The sequence below is a fragment of the Neodiprion pinetum genome, chromosome 7 (assembly GCF_021155775.2).
Source record: "Neodiprion pinetum isolate iyNeoPine1 chromosome 7, iyNeoPine1.2, whole genome shotgun sequence".
In the NCBI taxonomy this organism is placed as follows: domain Eukaryota; kingdom Metazoa; phylum Arthropoda; class Insecta; order Hymenoptera; family Diprionidae; genus Neodiprion; species Neodiprion pinetum.
The window spans coordinates 20588696-20609270 of record NC_060238.1 but is presented as its reverse complement, the minus strand read 5'-3'; positions in this window follow the sequence as shown (position 1 = coordinate 20609270).

Sequence of the window (20575 nt, the reverse complement as noted above, 5' to 3'; positions counted from 1 at the left end):
CTCTCCTGTTGATCCCACGCTCTTTTTGCTGCGTTTTCTGAGTTCCCGGGTGTCCAATTGATCAGAAAACGGTCGTTTGTATCAAATCTAGGACCTGAAATTTTTCGGAAAAAAAAAAAGCAAGGCTAACCCCTTTGCATTTTTTGCGAAAATTTTCGCGATTTTTAAAAGTGCCGGAATAAATTCATTGTGGCACTATTCCGACGTAATTTAGCGAGAGAAATCGATTGTGCGCAGTCCCAATACGCTGCGATTATTGAATAAAAAGTTACAGCCAAATAACGGAAACCTGTGTTTTCGACATTTTTCAGCAGGTGCTTTTTCCTTCGCCATTTCTCTCCTGTTGATCCCACGCTCTTTTTGCTGCGTTTTCTGAGTTCCTGGGTGCCCAATTGATCAGAAAACGGTCGTTTGGATCAAATCTAGGGCCAAAATTTTTCGGTCAAAAAAAAAGCAAGGCTAACCCCTTTGCATTTTTTGCGAAAATTTTCGCGATTTTCAAAAGTGCCGGAATAAATTCATTGTGGCACTATTCCGACGTAATGTAGCGAAAGAAATCGATTGGGCGCAGTCCCAATACGCTGCGATTATTGTATAAAAAGTTACAGCCAAAAAACGGAAACCTCTGTATACGACATTTTTCAGCAGGTGCTTTTTCCTTCGCCATTTCTCTCCTGTTGATCCCACGCTCTTTTTGCTGCGTTTTCTGAGTTCCTGGGTGTCCAATTGATCAGAAAACGGTCGTTCGGATCAATTCTAGGACCCAAAATTTTTTGGTCAAAAAAAAAGCAAGGCTAACCCCTTTGCATTATTCGCGAAAATTTTTGCGATTTTCAAAAGTGCCGGAATAAATTCATTGTGGCACTATTCCGACGTAATTTAGCGAAAGAAATCGATTGGGCGCAGTCCCAATACGCTGCAATTATTGTATAAAAAGTTACAGCCAAAAAACGGAAACCTGTGTTTTCGACATTTTCCAGCAGGTGCTTTTTCCTTCGCCATTTCTCTCCTGTTGATCCCACGCTCTTTTTGCTGCGTTTTCTGAGTTCCTGGGTGTACATTTGATCAGAAAACGGTCGTATGAATCAAATCTTAGACCTAAAATTTTTCGGCCAAAACAAAAGCAAGGCTAACCCCTTTGCATGTTTTGCGAAAATTTTCGCGATTTTCAAAAGTGCCGGAATAAATTCATGATGGCACTATTCCGACGTAATTTAGCGAAAGAAATCGATTGGGCGCAGTCCCAATACGCTGCGATTATTGTATAAAAAGTTACAGCCAAAAAACGGAAACCTCTGTTTTCGACATTTTTCAGCGGGTGCTTTTTCCTTCGCCATTTCTCTCCTGTTGATCCCACGCTCTTTTTGCTGCGTTTTCTGAGTTCCCGGGTGTCCAATTGATCAGAAAACGGTCGTTTGGATCAAATCTAGGACCCAAAATTTTTCGGTCAAAGAAAAAGCAAGGCTAACCCCTTTGCATTTTTTGCGAAAATTTTCGCGATTTTTAAAAGTGCCGGAATAAATTCATTGTGGCACTATTCCGACGTAATTTAGCGAGAGAAATCGATTGGGCGCAGTCCCAATACGCTGCGATTATTGTTTAAAAAGTTACAGCCAAAAAACGGAAACCTGTGTTTTCGACATTTTTCAGCAGGTGCTTTTTCCTTCGCCATTTCTCTCCTGTTGATCCCACGCTCTTTTTGCTGCGTTTTCTGAGTTCCTGGGTGTCCAATTGATCAGAAAACGGTCGTTTGGATCAAATCTAGGACCCAAAATTTTTCGGTCAAAAAAAAAGCAAGGCTAACCCCTTTGCATTTTTTGCGAAAATTTTCGCGATTTTCAAAAGTGCCGGAATAAATTCATTGTGGCACTATTCCGACGTAATTTAGCGAAAGAAATCGATTGGGCGCAGTCTCAATACGCTGCGATTATTGTATAAAAAGTTACAGCCAAAAAACGGAAACCTCTGTTTTCGACATTTTTCAGCGGGTGCTTTTTCCTTCGCCATTTCTCTCCTGTTGATCCCACGCTCTTTTTGCTGCGTTTTCTGAGTTCCCGGGTGTCCAATTGATCAGAAAACGGTCGTTTGTATCAAATCTAGGACCTGAAATTTTTCGGAAAAAAAAAAAGCAAGGCTAACCCCTTTGCATTTTTTGCGAAAATTTTCGCGATTTTTAAAAGTGCCGGAATAAATTCATTGTGGCACTATTCCGACGTAATTTAGCGAGAGAAATCGATTGTGCGCAGTCCCAATACGCTGCGATTATTGAATAAAAAGTTACAGCCAAATAACGGAAACCTGTGTTTTCGACATTTTTCAGCAGGTGCTTTTTCCTTCGCCATTTCTCTCCTGTTGATCCCACGCTCTTTTTGCTGCGTTTTCTGAGTTCCTGGGTGTCCAATTGATCAGAAAACGGTCGTTTGGATCAAATCTAGGGCCAAAATTTTTCGGTCAAAAAAAAAGCAAGGCTAACCCCTTTGCATTTTTTGCGAAAATTTTCGCGATTTTCAAAAGTGCCGGAATAAATTCATTGTGGCACTATTCCGACGTAATGTAGCGAAAGAAATCGATTGGGCGCAGTCCCAATACGCTGCGATTATTGTATAAAAAGTTACAGCCAAAAAACGGAAACCTCTGTATACGACATTTTTCAGCAGGTGCTTTTTCCTTCGCCATTTCTCTCCTGTTGATCCCACGCTCTTTTTGCTGCGTTTTCTGAGTTCCTGGGTGTCCAATTGATCAGAAAACGGTCGTTCGGATCAATTCTAGGACCCAAAATTTTTTGGTCAAAAAAAAAGCAAGGCTAACCCCTTTGCATTATTCGCGAAAATTTTTGCGATTTTCAAAAGTGCCGGAATAAATTCATTGTGGCACTATTCCGACGTAATTTAGCGAAAGAAATCGATTGGGCGCAGTCCCAATACGCTGCAATTATTGTATAAAAAGTTACAGCCAAAAAACGGAAACCTGTGTTTTCGACATTTTCCAGCAGGTGCTTTTTCCTTCGCCATTTCTCTCCTGTTGATCCCACGCTCTTTTTGCTGCGTTTTCTGAGTTCCTGGGTGTACATTTGATCAGAAAACGGTCGTATGAATCAAATCTTAGACCTAAAATTTTTCGGCCAAAACAAAAGCAAGGCTAACCCCTTTGCATGTTTTGCGAAAATTTTCGCGATTTTCAAAAGTGCCGGAATAAATTCATGATGGCACTATTCCGACGTAATTTAGCGAGAAAAATCGATTGGGCGCAGTCATAATACGCTGCGATTATTGTATAAAAAGTTACAGCCAAAAAACGGAAACCTGTGTTTTCGACATTTCTCAGCAGGTGCTTTTTCCTTCGCCATTTCTCTCCTGTTGATCCCACGCTCTTTTTGCTGCGTTTTCTGAGTTCCTGGGTGTCCAATTGATCAGAAAACGGTCGTTTGGATCAAATCTAGGACCCAAAATTTTTCGGTCAAAAAAAAAGCAAGGCTAACCCCTTTGCATTTTTTGCGAAAATTTTCGCGATTTTTGAAAGTGCCGGAATAAATTCATTGTGGCACTATTCCGACGTAATTTAGCGAGAGAAATCGATTGGGCGCAGTCCCAATACGCTGCGATTATTGTATAAAAAGTTACAGCCAAAAAACGGAAACCTGTGTTTTCGACATTTCTCAGCAGGTGCTTTTTCCTTCGCCATTTCTCTCCTGTTGATCCCACGCTCTTTTTGCTGCGTTTTCTGAGTTCCTGGGTGTCCAATTGATCAGAAAACGGTCGTTTGGATCAAATCTAGGACCCAAAATTTTTCGGTCAAAAAAAAAGCAAGGCTAACCCCTTTGCATTTTTTGCGAAAATTTTCGCGATTTTCAAAAGCGCCGGAATAAATTCATTGTGGCACTATTCCGACGTAATTTAGCGAAAGAAATCGATTGGGCGCAGTCCCAATACGCTGCGATTATTGTATAAAAAGTTACAGCCAAAAAACGGAAATCTCTGTTTTCGACATTTTTCAGCGGGTGCTTTTTCCTTCGCCATTTCTCTCCTGTTGATCCCACGCTCTTTTTGCTGCGTTTTCTGAGTTCCCGGGTGTCCAATTGATCAGAAAACGGTCGTTTGGATCAAATCTAGGACCTAAAATTTTTCGGAAAAAAAAAAAGCAAGGCTAACCCCTTTGCATTTTTTGCGAAAATTTTCGCGATTTTTAAAAGTGCCGGAATAAATTCATTGTGGCACTATTCCGACGTAATTTAGCGAGAGAAATCGATTGGGCGCAGTCCCAATACGCTGCGATTATTGAATAAAAAGTTACAGCCAAATAACGGAAACCTGTGTTTTCGACATTTTTCAGCAGGTGCTTTTTCCTTCGCCATTTCTCTCCTGTTGATCCCACGCTCTTTTTGCTGCGTTTTCTGAGTTCCTGGGTGTCCAATTGATCAGAAAACGGTCGTTTGGATCAAATCTAGGGCCAAAATTTTTCGGTCAAAAAAAAAGCAAGGCTAACCCCTTTGCATTTTTTGCGAAAATTTTCGCGATTTTCAAAAGTGCCGGAATAAATTCATTGTGGCACTATTCCGACGTAATTTAGCGAAAGAAATCGATTGGGCGCAGTCCCAATACGCTGCGATTATTGTATAAAAAGTTACAGCCAAAAAACGGAAACCTCTGTTTTCGACATTTTTCAGCGGGTGCTTTTTCCTTCGCCATTTCTCTCCTGTTGATCCCACGCTCTTTTTGCTGCGTTCTCTGAGTTCCCGGGTGTCCAATTGATCAGAAAACGGTCGTTTGGATCAAATCTAGGACCTAAGATTTTTCGGTCAAAAAAAAAGCAAGGCTAACCCCTTTGCATTTTTTGCGAAAATTTTCGCGATTTCTAAAAGTGCCGGAATAAATTCATTGTGGCACTATTCCGACGTAATTTAGCGAGAGAAATCGATTAGGCGCAGTCCCAATACGCTGCGATTATTGTACAAAAAGTTACAGCCAAAAAACGGAAACCTGTGTTTTCGACATTTTTCAGCGGGTGCTTTTTCCTTCGCCATTTCTCTCCTGTTGATCCCACGCTCTTTTTGCTGCGTTTTCTGAGTTCCTGGGTGTCCAATTGATCAGAAAACGGTCGTTTGGATCAAATCTAGGACCCAAAATTTTTCGGTCAAAAAAAAAGCAAGGCTAACCCCTTTGCATTTTTTGCGAAAATTCTCGCGATTTTCGAAAGTGCCGGAATAAATTCATTGTGGCACTATTCCGACGTAATTTAGCGAAAGAAATTGATTGGGCGCAGTCCCAATACGCTGCGATTATTGTATAAAAAGTTACAGCCAAAAAACGGTAACCTCCGTTTTCGACATTTTTCAGCGGGTACTTTTTCCTTCGCCATTTCTCTCCTGTTGATCCCACGCTCTTTTTGCTGCGTTTTCTGAGTTCCTGGGTGTCCAATTGATCAGAAAACGGTCGTTTGGATCAAATCTAGGACCCAAAATTTTTCGGTCAAAAAAAAAGCAAGGCTAACCCCTTTGCATTTTTTGCGAAAATTTTCGCGATTTTCAAAAGTGCCGGAATAAATTCATTGTGGCACTATTCCGACGTAATTTAGCGAGAGAAATCGATTGGGCGCAGTCCCAATACGCTGCAATTATTGTATAAAAAGTTACAGCCAAAAAACGGAAACCTGTGTTTTCGACATTTTTCAGCAGGTGCTTTTTCCTTCGCCATTTCTCTCCTGTTGATCCCACGCTCTTTTTGCTGCGTTTTCTGAGTTCCTGGGTGTCCAATTGATCAGAAAACGGTCGTATGAATCAAATCTTAGACCTCAAATTTTTCGGCCAGAAAAAAAGCAAGGCTAACCCCTTTGCATTTTTTGCGAAAATTTTCGCGATTTTCAAAAGTGCCGGAATGAATTCGTTGTGGCACTATTCCGACGTAATTTAGCGAAAGAAATCGATTGGGTGCAGTCTCAATACGCTGCGATTATTGTATAAAAAGTTACAGCCAAAAAACGGGTACCTCTGTTTTCGACATTTTTCAGCGGGTGCTTTTTCCTTCGCCATTTCTCTCCTGTTGATCCCACGCTCTTTTTGCTGCGTTTTCTGAGTTCCTGGGTGTCCAATTGATCAGAAAACGGTCGTTTGGATCAAATCTAGGACCTAGAATTTTTCGGTCAAAAAAAAAGCAAGGCTAACCCCTTTGCATGTTTTGCGAAAATTTTCGCGATTTTCAAAAGTGCCGGAATAAATTCATGATGGCACTATTCCGACGTAATTTAGCGAGAAAAATCGATTGGGCTTAGTCCCAATACGCTGCGATTATTGTATAAAAAGTTACAGCCAAAAAACGGAAACCTGTGTTTTCGACATTTCTCAGCAGGTGCTTTTTCCTTCGCCATTTCTCTCCTGTTGATCCCACGCTCTTTTTGCTGCGTTTTCTGAGTTCCTGGGTGTCCAATTGATCAGAAAACGGTCGTTTGGATCAAATCTAGGACCCAAAATTTTTCGGTCAAAAAAAAAGCAAGGCTAACCCCTTTGCATTTTTTGCGAAAATTTTCGCGATTTTCAAAAGTGCCGGAATAAATTCATTGTGGCACTATTCCGACGTAATTTAGCGAAAGAAATCGATTGGGCGCAGTCCCAATACGCTGCGATTATTGTATAAAAAGTTACAGCCAAAAAACGGAAACCTCTGTTTTCGACATTTTTCAGCGGGTGCTTTTTCCTTCGCCATTTCTCTCCTGTTGATCCCACGCTCTTTTTGCTGCGTTTTCTGAGTTCCCGGGTGTCCAATTGATCAGAAAACGGTCGTTTGGATCAAATCTAGGACCTAAAATTTTTCGGTCAAAAAAAAAGCAAGGCTAACCCCTTTGCATTTTTTGCGAAAATTTTCGCGATTTTTAAAAGTGCCGGAATAAATTCATTGTGGCACTATTCCGACGTAATTTAGCGAGAGAAATCGATTGGGCGCAGTCCCAATACGCTGCGATTATTGTATAAAAAGTTACAGCCAAAAAACGGAAACCTGTGTTTTCGACATTTTTCAGCAGGTGCTTTTTCCTTCGCCATTTCTTTCCTGTTGATCCCACGCTCTTTTTGCTGCGTTTTCTGAGTTCCTGGGTATCCAATTGATCAGAAAACGGTCGTTTGGATCAAATCTAGGACCCAAAATTTTTCGGTCAAAAAAAAAGCAAGGCTAACCCCTTTGCATTTTTTGCGAAAATTTTCGCGATTTTCAAAAGTGCCGGAATAAATTCATTGTGGCACTATTCCGACGTAATTTAGCGAGAGAAATCGATTGGGCGCAGTCCCAATACGCTGCGATTATTGTATAAAAAGTTACAGCCAAAAAACGGAAACCTGTGTTTTCGACATTTTTCAGCAGGTGCTTTTTCCTTCGCCATTTCTTTCCTGTTGATCCCACGCTCTTTTTGCTGCGTTTTCTGAGTTCCTGGGTATCCAATTGATCAGAAAACGGTCGTTTGGATCAAATCTAGGACCCAAAATTTTTCGGTCAAAAAAAAAGCAAGGCTAACCCCTTTGCATTTTTTGCGAAAATTTTCGCGATTTTTAAAACTGCCGGAATAAATTCATTGTAGCACTATTCCGACGTAATTTAGCGAAAGAAATCGATAGGGCGCAGTCCCAATACGCTGCGATTATTGTATAAAAAGTTACAGTCAAAAAACGGAAACCTCTGTTTTCGACATTTTTCAGCGGGTGCTTTTTCCTTCGCCATTTCTCTCCTGTTGATCCCACGCTCTTTTTGCTGCGTTTTCTGAGTTCCCGGGTGTCCAATTGATCAGAAAACGGTCGTTTGGATCAAATCTAGGACCTAAGATTTTTCGGTCAAAAAAAAAGCAAGGCTAACCCCTTTGCATTTTTCGCGAAAATTTTCGCGATTTTTAAAAGTGCCGGAATAAATTCATTGTGGCACTATTCCGACGTAATTTAGCGAGAAAAATCGATTGGGCGCAGTCCCAATACGCTGCGATTATTGTATAAAAAGTTACAGCCAAAAAACGGAAACCTCTGTATACGACATTTTTCAGCGGGTGCTTTTTCCTTCGCTATTTCTCTCCTGTTGATCCCACGCTCTTTTTGTTGCGTTTTCTGAGTTCCTGAGTGTCCAATTGATCAGAAAACGGTCGTTTGGATCAAATCTAGGACCCAAAATTTTTTGGTCAAAAAAAAAGCAAGGCTAACCCCTTTGCATTTTTTGCGAAAATTTTCGCGATTTTCAAAAGTGCCGGAATAAATTCATTGTGGCACTATTCCGACGTAATTTAGCGAAAGAAATCGATTGGGCGCAGTCCCAATACGCTGCAATTATTGTATAAAAAGTTACAGCCAAAAAACGGAAACCTGTGTTTTCGACATTTTCCAGCAGGTGCTTTTTCCTTCGCCATTTCTCTCCTGTTGATCCCACGCTCTTTTTGCTGCGTTTTCTGAGTTCCTGGGTGTACAATTGATCAGAAAACGGTCGTATGAATCAAATCTTAGACCTAAAATTTTTCGGCCAAAACAAAAGCAAGGCTAACCCCTTTGCATGTTTTGCGAAAATTTTCGCGATTTTCAAAAGTGCCGGAATAAATTCATGATGGCACTATTCCGACGTAATTTAGCGAGAGAAATCGATTGGGCGCAGTCCCAATACGCTGCGATTATTGTATAAAAAGTTACAGCCAAAAAACGGAAACCTGTGTTTTCGACATTTCTCAGCAGGTGCTTTTTCCTTCGCCATTTCTCTCCTGTTGATCCCACGCTCTTTTTGCTGCGTTTTCTGAGTTCCTGGGTGTCCAATTGATCAGAAAACGGTCGTTTGGATCAAATCTAGGACCCAAAATTTTTCGGTCAAAAAAAAAGCAAGGCTAACCCCTTTGCATTTTTTGCGAAAATTTTCGCGATTTTCAAAAGTGCCGGAATAAATTCATTGTGGCACTATTCCGACGTAATTTAGCGAAAGAAATCGATTGGGCGCAGTCCCAATACGCTGCGATTATTGTATAAAAAGTTACAGCCAAAAAACGGAAACCTCTGTTTTCGACATTTTTCAGCGGGTGCTTTTTCCTTCGCCATTTCTCTCCTGTTGATCCCACGCTCTTTTTGCTGCGTTTTCTGAGTTCCCGGGTGTCCAATTGATCAGAAAACGGTCGTTTGGATCAAATCTAGGACCTAAAATTTTTCGGTCAAAAAAAAAGCAAGGCTAACCCCTTTGCATTTTTTGCGAAAATTTTCGCGATTTTTAAAAGTGCCGGAATAAATTCATTGTGGCACTATTCCGACGTAATTTAGCGAGAAAAATCGATTGGGCGCAGTCCCAATACGCTGCGATTATTGTATAAAAAGTTACAGCCAAAAAACGGAAACCTGTGTTTTCGACATTTTTCAGCAGGTGCTTTTTCCTTCGCCATTTCTCTCCTGTTGATCCCACGCTCTTTTTGCTGCGTTTTCTGAGTTCCTGGGTGTCCAATTGATCAGCAAACGGTCGTTTGGATCAAATCTAGGACTCAAAATTTTTCGGTCAAAAAAAAAGCAAGGCTAACCCCTTTGCATTTTTTGCGAAAATTTTCGCGATTTTTAAAAGTGCCGGAATAAATTCATTGTGGCACTATTCCGACGTAATTTAGCGAGAGAAATCGATTGGGCGCAGTCTTAATACGCTGCGATTATTGTATAAAAAGTTACAGCCAAAAAACGGAAACCTGTGTTTTCGACATTTTTCAGCAGGTGCTTTTTCCTTCGCCATTTCTCTCCTGTTGATCCCACGCTCTTTTTGCTGCGTTTTCTGAGTTCCTGGGTGTCCAATTGATCAGAAAACGGTCGTTTGGATCAAATCTAGGACCCGAAATTTTTCGGTCAAAAAAAAAGCAAGGCTAACCCCTTTGCATTTTTTGCGAAAATTTTCGCGATTTTCAAAAGTGCCGGAATAAATTCATTGTGGCACTATTCCGACGTAATTTAGCGTGAGAAATCGATTGGGCGCAGTCCCAATACGCTGCAATTATTGTATAAAAAGTGACAGCCAAAAAACGGAAACCTGTGTTTTCGACATTTTTCAGCAGGTGCTTTTTCCTTCGCCATTTCTCTCCTGTTGATCCCACGCTCTTTTTGCTACGTTTTCTGAGTTCCTGGGTGTCCAATTGATCAGAAAACGGTCGTTTGGATCAAATCTAGGACCCAAAATTTTTCGGTCAAAAAAAAAGCAAGGCTAACCCCTTTGCATTTTTTAACAAAATTTTCGCGATTTTCAAAAGTGCCGGAATAAATTCATGATGGCACTATTCCGACGTAATTTAGCGAGAGAAATCGATTGGGCGCAGTCCTAATACGCTGCGATTATTGTATAAAAAGTTACAGCCAAAAAACGGAAACCTGTGTTTTCGACATTTTTCAGCAGGTGCTTTTTCCTTCGCCATTTCTCTCCTGTTGATCCCACGCTCTTTCCGCTGCGTTTTCTGAGTTCCTGGGTGTCCAATTGATCAGCAAACGGTCGTTTGGATCAAATCTAGGACCTAAAATTTTTCGGTCAAAAAAAAAGCAAGGCTAACCCCTTTGCATTTTTTGCGAAAATTTTCGCGATTTTCAAAAGTGCCGGAATAAATTCATTGTGGCACTATTCCGACGTAATTTAGCGAAAGAAATCGATTGGGCGCAGTCCCAATACGCTGCGATTATTGTATAAAAAGTTACAGCCAAAAAACGGAAACCTCTGTTTTCGACATTTTTCAGCGGGTGCTTTTTCCTTCGCCATTTCTCTCCTGTTGATCCCACGCTCTTTTTGCTGCGTTTTCTGAGTTCCTGGGTGTCCAATTGATCAGAAAACGGTCGTTTGGATCAAATCTAGGACCCAAAATTTTTCGGTCAAAAAAAAAGCAAGGCTAACCCCTTTGCATTTTTTGCGAAAATTTTCGCGATTTTCAAAAGCGCCGGAATAAATTCATTGTGGCACTATTCCGACGTAATTTAGCGAAAGAAATCGATTGGGCGCAGTCCCAATACGCTGCGATTATTGTATAAAAAGTTACAGCCAAAAAACGGAAATCTCTGTTTTCGACATTTTTCAGCGGGTGCTTTTTCCTTCGCCATTTCTCTCCTGTTGATCCCACGCTCTTTTTGCTGCGTTTTCTGAGTTCCCGGGTGTCCAATTGATCAGAAAACGGTCGTTTGGATCAAATCTAGGACCTAAAATTTTTCGGAAAAAAAAAAAGCAAGGCTAACCCCTTTGCATTTTTTGCGAAAATTTTCGCGATTTTTAAAAGTGCCGGAATAAATTCATTGTGGCACTATTCCGACGTAATTTAGCGAGAGAAATCGATTGGGCGCAGTCCCAATACGCTGCGATTATTGAATAAAAAGTTACAGCCAAATAACGGAAACCTGTGTTTTCGACATTTTTCAGCAGGTGCTTTTTCCTTCGCCATTTCTCTCCTGTTGATCCCACGCTCTTTTTGCTGCGTTTTCTGAGTTCCTGGGTGTCCAATTGATCAGAAAACGGTCGTTTGGATCAAATCTAGGACCTAAAATTTTTCGGTCAAAAAAAAAGCAAGGCTAACCCCTTTGCATTTTTTGCGAAAATTTTCGCGATTTTCAAAAGTGCCGGAATAAATTCATTGTGGCACTATTCCGACGTAATTTAGCGAAAGAAATCGATTGGGCGCAGTCCCAATACGCTGCGATTATTGTATAAAAAGTTACAGCCAAAAAACGGAAACCTCTGTTTTCGACATTTTTCAGCGGGTGCTTTTTCCTTCGCCATTTCTCTCCTGTTGATCCCACGCTCTTTTTGCTGCGTTCTCTGAGTTCCCGGGTGTCCAATTGATCAGAAAACGGTCGTTTGGATCAAATCTAGGACCTAAGATTTTTCGGTCAAAAAAAAAGCAAGGCTAACCCCTTTGCATTTTTTGCGAAAATTTTCGCGATTTCTAAAAGTGCCGGAATAAATTCATTGTGGCACTATTCCGACGTAATTTAGCGAGAGAAATCGATTAGGCGCAGTCCCAATACGCTGCGATTATTGTACAAAAAGTTACAGCCAAAAAACGGAAACCTGTGTTTTCGACATTTTTCAGCGGGTGCTTTTTCCTTCGCCATTTCTCTCCTGTTGATCCCACGCTCTTTTTGCTGCGTTTTCTGAGTTCCTGGGTGTCCAATTGATCAGAAAACGGTCGTTTGGATCAAATCTAGGACCCAAAATTTTTCGGTCAAAAAAAAAGCAAGGCTAACCCCTTTGCATTTTTTGCGAAAATTCTCGCGATTTTCGAAAGTGCCGGAATAAATTCATTGTGGCACTATTCCGACGTAATTTAGCGAAAGAAATTGATTGGGCGCAGTCCCAATACGCTGCGATTATTGTATAAAAAGTTACAGCCAAAAAACGGTAACCTCCGTTTTCGACATTTTTCAGCGGGTACTTTTTCCTTCGCCATTTCTCTCCTGTTGATCCCACGCTCTTTTTGCTGCGTTTTCTGAGTTCCTGGGTGTCCAATTGATCAGAAAACGGTCGTTTGGATCAAATCTAGGACCCAAAATTTTTCGGTCAAAAAAAAAGCAAGGCTAACCCCTTTGCATTTTTTGCGAAAATTTTCGCGATTTTCAAAAGTGCCGGAATAAATTCATTGTGGCACTATTCCGACGTAATTTAGCGAGAGAAATCGATTGGGCGCAGTCCCAATACGCTGCAATTATTGTATAAAAAGTTACAGCCAAAAAACGGAAACCTGTGTTTTCGACATTTTTCAGCAGGTGCTTTTTCCTTCGCCATTTCTCTCCTGTTGATCCCACGCTCTTTTTGCTGCGTTTTCTGAGTTCCTGGGTGTCCAATTGATCAGAAAACGGTCGTATGAATCAAATCTTAGACCTCAAATTTTTCGGCCAGAAAAAAAGCAAGGCTAACCCCTTTGCATTTTTTGCGAAAATTTTCGCGATTTTCAAAAGTGCCGGAATGAATTCGTTGTGGCACTATTCCGACGTAATTTAGCGAAAGAAATCGATTGGGTGCAGTCTCAATACGCTGCGATTATTGTATAAAAAGTTACAGCCAAAAAACGGGTACCTCTGTTTTCGACATTTTTCAGCGGGTGCTTTTTCCTTCGCCATTTCTCTCCTGTTGATCCCACGCTCTTTTTGCTGCGTTTTCTGAGTTCCTGGGTGTCCAATTGATCAGAAAACGGTCGTTTGGATCAAATCTAGGACCTAGAATTTTTCGGTCAAAAAAAAAGCAAGGCTAACCCCTTTGCATTTTTTGCGAAAATTTTCGCGATTTTCAAAAGTGCCGGAATAAATTCATTGTGGCACTATTCCGACGTAATGTAGCGAAAGAAATCAATTGGGCGCAGTCCCAATACGCTGCGATTATTGTATAAAAAGTTACAGCCAAAAAACGGAAACCTCTGTATACGACATTTTTCAGCGGGTGCTTTTTCCTTCGCCATTTCTCTCCTGTTGATCCCACGCTCTTTTTGCTGCGTTTTCTGAGTTCCTGGGTGTACAATTGATCAGAAAACGGTCGTATGAATCAAATCTTAGACCTAAAATTTTTCGGCCAAAACAAAAGCAAGGCTAACCCCTTTGCATGTTTTGCGAAAATTTTCGCGATTTTCAAAAGTGCCGGAATAAATTCATGATGGCACTATTCCGACGTAATTTAGCGAGAAAAATCGATTGGGCTTAGTCCCAATACGCTGCGATTATTGTATAAAAAGTTACAGCCAAAAAACGGAAACCTGTGTTTTCGACATTTCTCAGCAGGTGCTTTTTCCTTCGCCATTTCTCTCCTGTTGATCCCACGCTCTTTTTGCTGCGTTTTCTGAGTTCCTGGGTGTCCAATTGATCAGAAAACGGTCGTTTGGATCAAATCTAGGACCCAAAATTTTTCGGTCAAAAAAAAAGCAAGGCTAACCCCTTTGCATTTTTTGCGAAAATTTTCGCGATTTTCAAAAGTGCCGGAATAAATTCATTGTGGCACTATTCCGACGTAATTTAGCGAAAGAAATCGATTGGGCGCAGTCCCAATACGCTGCGATTATTGTATAAAAAGTTACAGCCAAAAAACGGAAACCTCTGTTTTCGACATTTTTCAGCGGGTGCTTTTTCCTTCGCCATTTCTCTCCTGTTGATCCCACGCTCTTTTTGCTGCGTTTTCTGAGTTCCCGGGTGTCCAATTGATCAGAAAACGGTCGTTTGGATCAAATCTAGGACCTAAAATTTTTCGGTCAAAAAAAAAGCAAGGCTAACCCCTTTGCATTTTTTGCGAAAATTTTCGCGATTTTTAAAAGTGCCGGAATAAATTCATTGTGGCACTATTCCGACGTAATTTAGCGAGAGAAATCGATTGGGCGCAGTCCCAATACGCTGCGATTATTGTATAAAAAGTTACAGCCAAAAAACGGAAACCTGTGTTTTCGACATTTTTCAGCAGGTGCTTTTTCCTTCGCCATTTCTTTCCTGTTGATCCCACGCTCTTTTTGCTGCGTTTTCTGAGTTCCTGGGTATCCAATTGATCAGAAAACGGTCGTTTGGATCAAATCTAGGACCCAAAATTTTTCGGTCAAAAAAAAAGCAAGGCTAACCCCTTTGCATTTTTTGCGAAAATTTTCGCGATTTTCAAAAGTGCCGGAATAAATTCATTGTGGCACTATTCCGACGTAATTTAGCGAGAGAAATCGATTGGGCGCAGTCCCAATACGCTGCGATTATTGTATAAAAAGTTACAGCCAAAAAACGGAAACCTGTGTTTTCGACATTTTTCAGCAGGTGCTTTTTCCTTCGCCATTTCTTTCCTGTTGATCCCACGCTCTTTTTGCTGCGTTTTCTGAGTTCCTGGGTATCCAATTGATCAGAAAACGGTCGTTTGGATCAAATCTAGGACCCAAAATTTTTCGGTCAAAAAAAAAGCAAGGCTAACCCCTTTGCATTTTTTGCGAAAATTTTCGCGATTTTTAAAACTGCCGGAATAAATTCATTGTAGCACTATTCCGACGTAATTTAGCGAAAGAAATCGATTGGGCGCAGTCCCAATACGCTGCGATTATTGTATAAAAAGTTACAGTCAAAAAACGGAAACCTCTGTTTTCGACATTTTTCAGCGGGTGCTTTTTCCTTCGCCATTTCTCTCCTGTTGATCCCACGCTCTTTTTGCTGCGTTTTCTGAGTTCCCGGGTGTCCAATTGATCAGAAAACGGTCGTTTGGATCAAATCTAGGACCTAAGATTTTTCGGTCAAAAAAAAAGCAAGGCTAACCCCTTTGCATTTTTCGCGAAAATTTTCGCGATTTTTAAAAGTGCCGGAATAAATTCATTGTGGCACTATTCCGACGTAATTTAGCGAGAAAAATCGATTGGGCGCAGTCCCAATACGCTGCGATTATTGTATAAAAAGTTACAGCCAAAAAACGGAAACCTCTGTATACGACATTTTTCAGCGGGTGCTTTTTCCTTCGCTATTTCTCTCCTGTTGATCCCACGCTCTTTTTGTTGCGTTTTCTGAGTTCCTGAGTGTCCAATTGATCAGAAAACGGTCGTTTGGATCAAATCTAGGACCCAAAATTTTTTGGTCAAAAAAAAAGCAAGGCTAACCCCTTTGCATTTTTTGCGAAAATTTTCGCGATTTTCAAAAGTGCCGGAATAAATTCATTGTGGCACTATTCCGACGTAATTTAGCGAAAGAAATCGATTGGGCGCAGTCCCAATACGCTGCAATTATTGTATAAAAAGTTACAGCCAAAAAACGGAAACCTGTGTTTTCGACATTTTCCAGCAGGTGCTTTTTCCTTCGCCATTTCTCTCCTGTTGATCCCACGCTCTTTTTGCTGCGTTTTCTGAGTTCCTGGGTGTACAATTGATCAGAAAACGGTCGTATGAATCAAATCTTAGACCTAAAATTTTTCGGCCAAAACAAAAGCAAGGCTAACCCCTTTGCATGTTTTGCGAAAATTTTCGCGATTTTCAAAAGTGCCGGAATAAATTCATGATGGCACTATTCCGACGTAATTTAGCGAGAGAAATCGATTGGGCGCAGTCCCAATACGCTGCGATTATTGTATAAAAAGTTACAGCCAAAAAACGGAAACCTGTGTTTTCGACATTTCTCAGCAGGTGCTTTTTCCTTCGCCATTTCTCTCCTGTTGATCCCACGCTCTTTTTGCTGCGTTTTCTGAGTTCCTGGGTGTCCAATTGATCAGAAAACGGTCGTTTGGATCAAATCTAGGACCCAAAATTTTTCGGTCAAAAAAAAAGCAAGGCTAACCCCTTTGCATTTTTTGCGAAAATTTTCGCGATTTTCAAAAGTGCCGGAATAAATTCATTGTGGCACTATTCCGACGTAATTTAGCGAAAGAAATCGATTGGGCGCAGTCCCAATACGCTGCGATTATTGTATAGAAAGTTACAGCCAAAAAACGGAAACCTCTGTTTTCGACATTTTTCAGCGGGTGCTTTTTCCTTCGCCATTTCTCTCCTGTTGATCCCACGCTCTTTTTGCTGCGTTTTCTGAGTTCCCGGGTGTCCAATTGATCAGAAAACGGTCGTTTGGATCAAATCTAGGACCTAAAATTTTTCGGTCAAAAAAAAAGCAAGGCTAACCCCTTTGCATTTTTTGCGAAAATTTTCGCGATTTTTAAAAGTGCCGGAATAAATTCATTGTGGCACTATTCCGACGTAATTTAGCGAGAGAAATCGATTGGGCGCAGTCCCAATACGCTGCGATTATTGTATAAAAAGTTACAGCCAAAAAACGGAAACCTGTGTTTTCGACATTTTTCAGCAGGTGCTTTTTCCTTCGCCATTTCTCTCCTGTTGATCCCACGCTCTTTTTGCTGCGTTTTCTGAGTTCCTGGGTATCCAATTGATCAGAAAACGGTCGTTTGGATCAAATCTAGGACCCAAAATTTTTCGGTCAAAAAAAAAGCAAGGCTAACCCCTTTGCATTTTTTGCGGAAATTTTCGCGATTTTCAAAAGTGCCGGAATAAATTCATTGTAGCACTATTCCGACGTAATTTAGCGAAAGAAATCGATAGGGCGCAGTCCCAATACGCTGCGATTATTGTATAAAAAGTTACAGTCAAAAAACGGAAACCTCTGTTTTCGACATTTTTCAGCGGGTGCTTTTTCCTTCGCCATTTCTCTCCTGTTGATCCCACGCTCTTTTTGCTGCGTTTTCTGAGTTCCCGGGTGTCCAATTGATCAGAAAACGGTCGTTTGGATCAAATCTAGGACCTAAGATTTTTCGGTCAAAAAAAAAGCAAGGCTAACCCCTTTGCATTTTTCGCGAAAATTTTCGCGATTTTTAAAAGTGCCGGAATAAATTCATTGTGGCACTATTCCGACCTAATTTAGCGAGAAAAATCGATTGGGCGCAGTCCCAATACGCTGCGATTATTGTATAAAAAGTTACAGCCAAAAAACGGAAACCTGTGTTTTCGACATTTTTCAGCAGGTGCTTTTTCCTTCGCCATTTCTCTCCTGTTGATCCCACGCTCTTTTTGCTGCGTTTTCTGAGTTCCTGGGTGTCCAATTGATCAGCAAACGGTCGTTTGGATCAAATCTAGGACTCAAAATTTTTCGGTCAAAAAAAAAGCAAGGCTAACCCCTTTGCATTTTTTGCGAAAATTTTCGCGATTTTTAAAAGTGCCGGAATAAATTCATTGTGGCACTATTCCGACGTAATTTAGCGAGAGAAATCGATTGGGCGCAGTCTTAATACGCTGCGATTATTGTATAAAAAGTTACAGCCAAAAAACGGAAACCTGTGTTTTCGACATTTTTCAGCAGGTGCTTTTTCCTTCGCCATTTCTCTCCTGTTGATCCCACGCTCTTTTTGCTGCGTTTTCTGAGTTCCTGGGTGTCCAATTGATCAGAAAACGGTCGTTTGGATCAAATCTAGGACCCGAAATTTTTCGGTCAAAAAAAAAGCAAGGCTAACCCCTTTGCATTTTTTGCGAAAATTTTCGCGATTTTCAAAAGTGCCGGAATAAATTCATTGTGGCACTATTCCGACGTAATTTAGCGTGAGAAATCGATTGGGCGCAGTCCCAATACGCTGCAATTATTGTATAAAAAGTGACAGCCAAAAAACGGAAACCTGTGTTTTCGACATTTTTCAGCAGGTGCTTTTTCCTTCGCCATTTCTCTCCTGTTGATCCCACGCTCTTTTTGCTACGTTTTCTGAGTTCCTGGGTGTCCAATTGATCAGAAAACGGTCGTTTGGATCAAATCTAGGACCCAAAATTTTTCGGTCAAAAAAAAAGCAAGGCTAACCCCTTTGCATTTTTTAACAAAATTTTCGCGATTTTCAAAAGTGCCGGAATAAATTCATGATGGCACTATTCCGACGTAATTTAGCGAGAGAAATCGATTGGGCGCAGTCCTAATACGCTGCGATTATTGTATAAAAAGTTACAGCCAAAAAACGGAAACCTGTGTTTTCGACATTTTTCAGCAGGTGCTTTTTCCTTCGCCATTTCTCTCCTGTTGATCCCACGCTCTTTCCGCTGCGTTTTCTGAGTTCCTGGGTGTCCAATTGATCAGCAAACGGTCGTTTGGATCAAATCTAGGACCTAAAATTTTTCGGTCAAAAAAAAAGCAAGGCTAACCCCTTTGCATTTTTTGCGAAAATTTTCGCGATTTTCAAAAGTGCCGGAATAAATTCATTGTGGCACTATTCCGACGTAATTTAGCGAAAGAAATCGATTGGGCGCAGTCCCAATACGCTGCGATTATTGTATAAAAAGTTACAGCCAAAAAACGGAAACCTCTGTTTTCGACATTTTTCAGCGGGTGCTTTTTCCTTCGCCATTTCTCTCCTGTTGATCCCACGCTCTTTTTGCTGCGTTTTCTGAGTTCCCGGGTGTCCAATTGATCAGAAAACGGTCGTTTGGATCAAATCTAGGACCTAAAATTTTTCGGTCAAAAAAAAAGCAAGGCTAACCCCTTTGCATTTTTTGCGAAAATTCTCGCGATTTTCGAAAGTGCCGGAATAAATTCATTATGGCACTATTCCGACGTAATTTAGCGAGAGAAATCGATTGGGCGAAGTCCTAATACGCTGCAATTATTGTATAAAAAGTTACAGCCAAAAAACGGAAACCTGTGTTTTCGACATTTTTCAGCAGGTGCTTTTTCCTTCGCCATTTCTCTCCTGTTGATCCCACGCTCTTTTTGCTGCGTTTTCTGAGTTCCTGGGTGTCCAATTGATCAGAAAACGGTCGTTTGGATCAAATCTAGGACCCAAAATTTTTCGGTCAAAAAAAAAGCAAGGCTAACCCCTTTGCATTTTTTGACAAAATTTTCGCGATTTTCAAAAGTGCCGGAATAAATTCATGATGGCACTATTCCGACGTAATTTAGCGAGAGAAATCGATTGGGCGCAGTCCTAATACGCTGCGATTATTGTATAAAAAGTTACAGCCAAAAAACGGAAACCTGTGTTTTTGACATTTTTCAGCAGGTGCTTTTTCCTTCGCCATTTCTCTCCTGTTGATCCCACGCTCTTTTTGCTGCGTTTTCTGAGTTCCTGGGTGTCCAATTGATCAGAAAACGGTCGTTTGGATCAAATCTAGGACCCAAAATTTTTCGGTCAAAAAAAAAGCAAGGCTAACCCCTGTGCATTTTTTGCGAAAATTTTCGCGATTTTCAAAAGTGCCGGAATAAATTCATTGTGGCACTATTCCGACGTAATTTAGCGAAAGAAATCGATTGGGCGCAGTCCCAATACGCTGCGATTATTGTATCAAAAGTTACAGCCAAAAAACGGAAACCTCTGTATACGACATTTTTCAGCGGGTGCTTTTTCCTTCGCCATTCCTCTTCTGTTGATCCCACGCTCTTTTTGCTGCGTTTTCTGAGTTCCTGGGTGTCCAATTGATCAGAAAACGGTCGTTTGGATCAAATCTAGGACCCAAAATTTTTCGGTCAAAAAAAAGCAAGGCTAACCCCTTTGCATTTTTTGCGAAAATTTTCGCGATTTTCAAAAGAGCCGGAATAAATTCATTGTGGCACTATTCCGACGTAATTTAGCGAAAGAAATCGATTGGGCGCAGTCCCAATACGCTGCGATTATTGTATAAAAAGTTACAGCCAAAAAACGGAAACCTCTGTTTTCGACATTTTTCAGCGGGTGCTTTTTTCTTCGCCATTTCTCTCCTGTTGATCCCACGCTCTCTTTGCTGCGTTTTCTGAGTTCCCGGGTGTCCAATTGATCAGAAAACGGTCGTTTGGATCAAATCTAGGACCTAAAATTTTTCGGTCAAAAAAAAAGCAAGGCTAACCCCTTTGCATTTTTTGCGAAAATTTTCGCGATTTTTAAAAGTGCCGGAATAAATTCATTGTGGCACTATTCCGACGTAATTTAGCGAGAGAAATCGATTGGGCGCAGTCCCAATACGCTGCGATTATTGTTTAAAAAGTTACAGCCAAAAAACGGAAACCTGTGTTTTCGACATTTTTCAGCAGGTGCTTTTTCCTTCGCCATTTCTCTCCTGTTGATCCCACGCTCTTTTTGCTGCGTTTTCTGAGTTCCTGGGTGTCCAATTGATCAGAAAACGGTCGTTAGGATCAAATCTAGGACCCAAAATTTTTCGGTCAAAAAAAAAGCAAGGCTAACCCCTTTGCATTTTT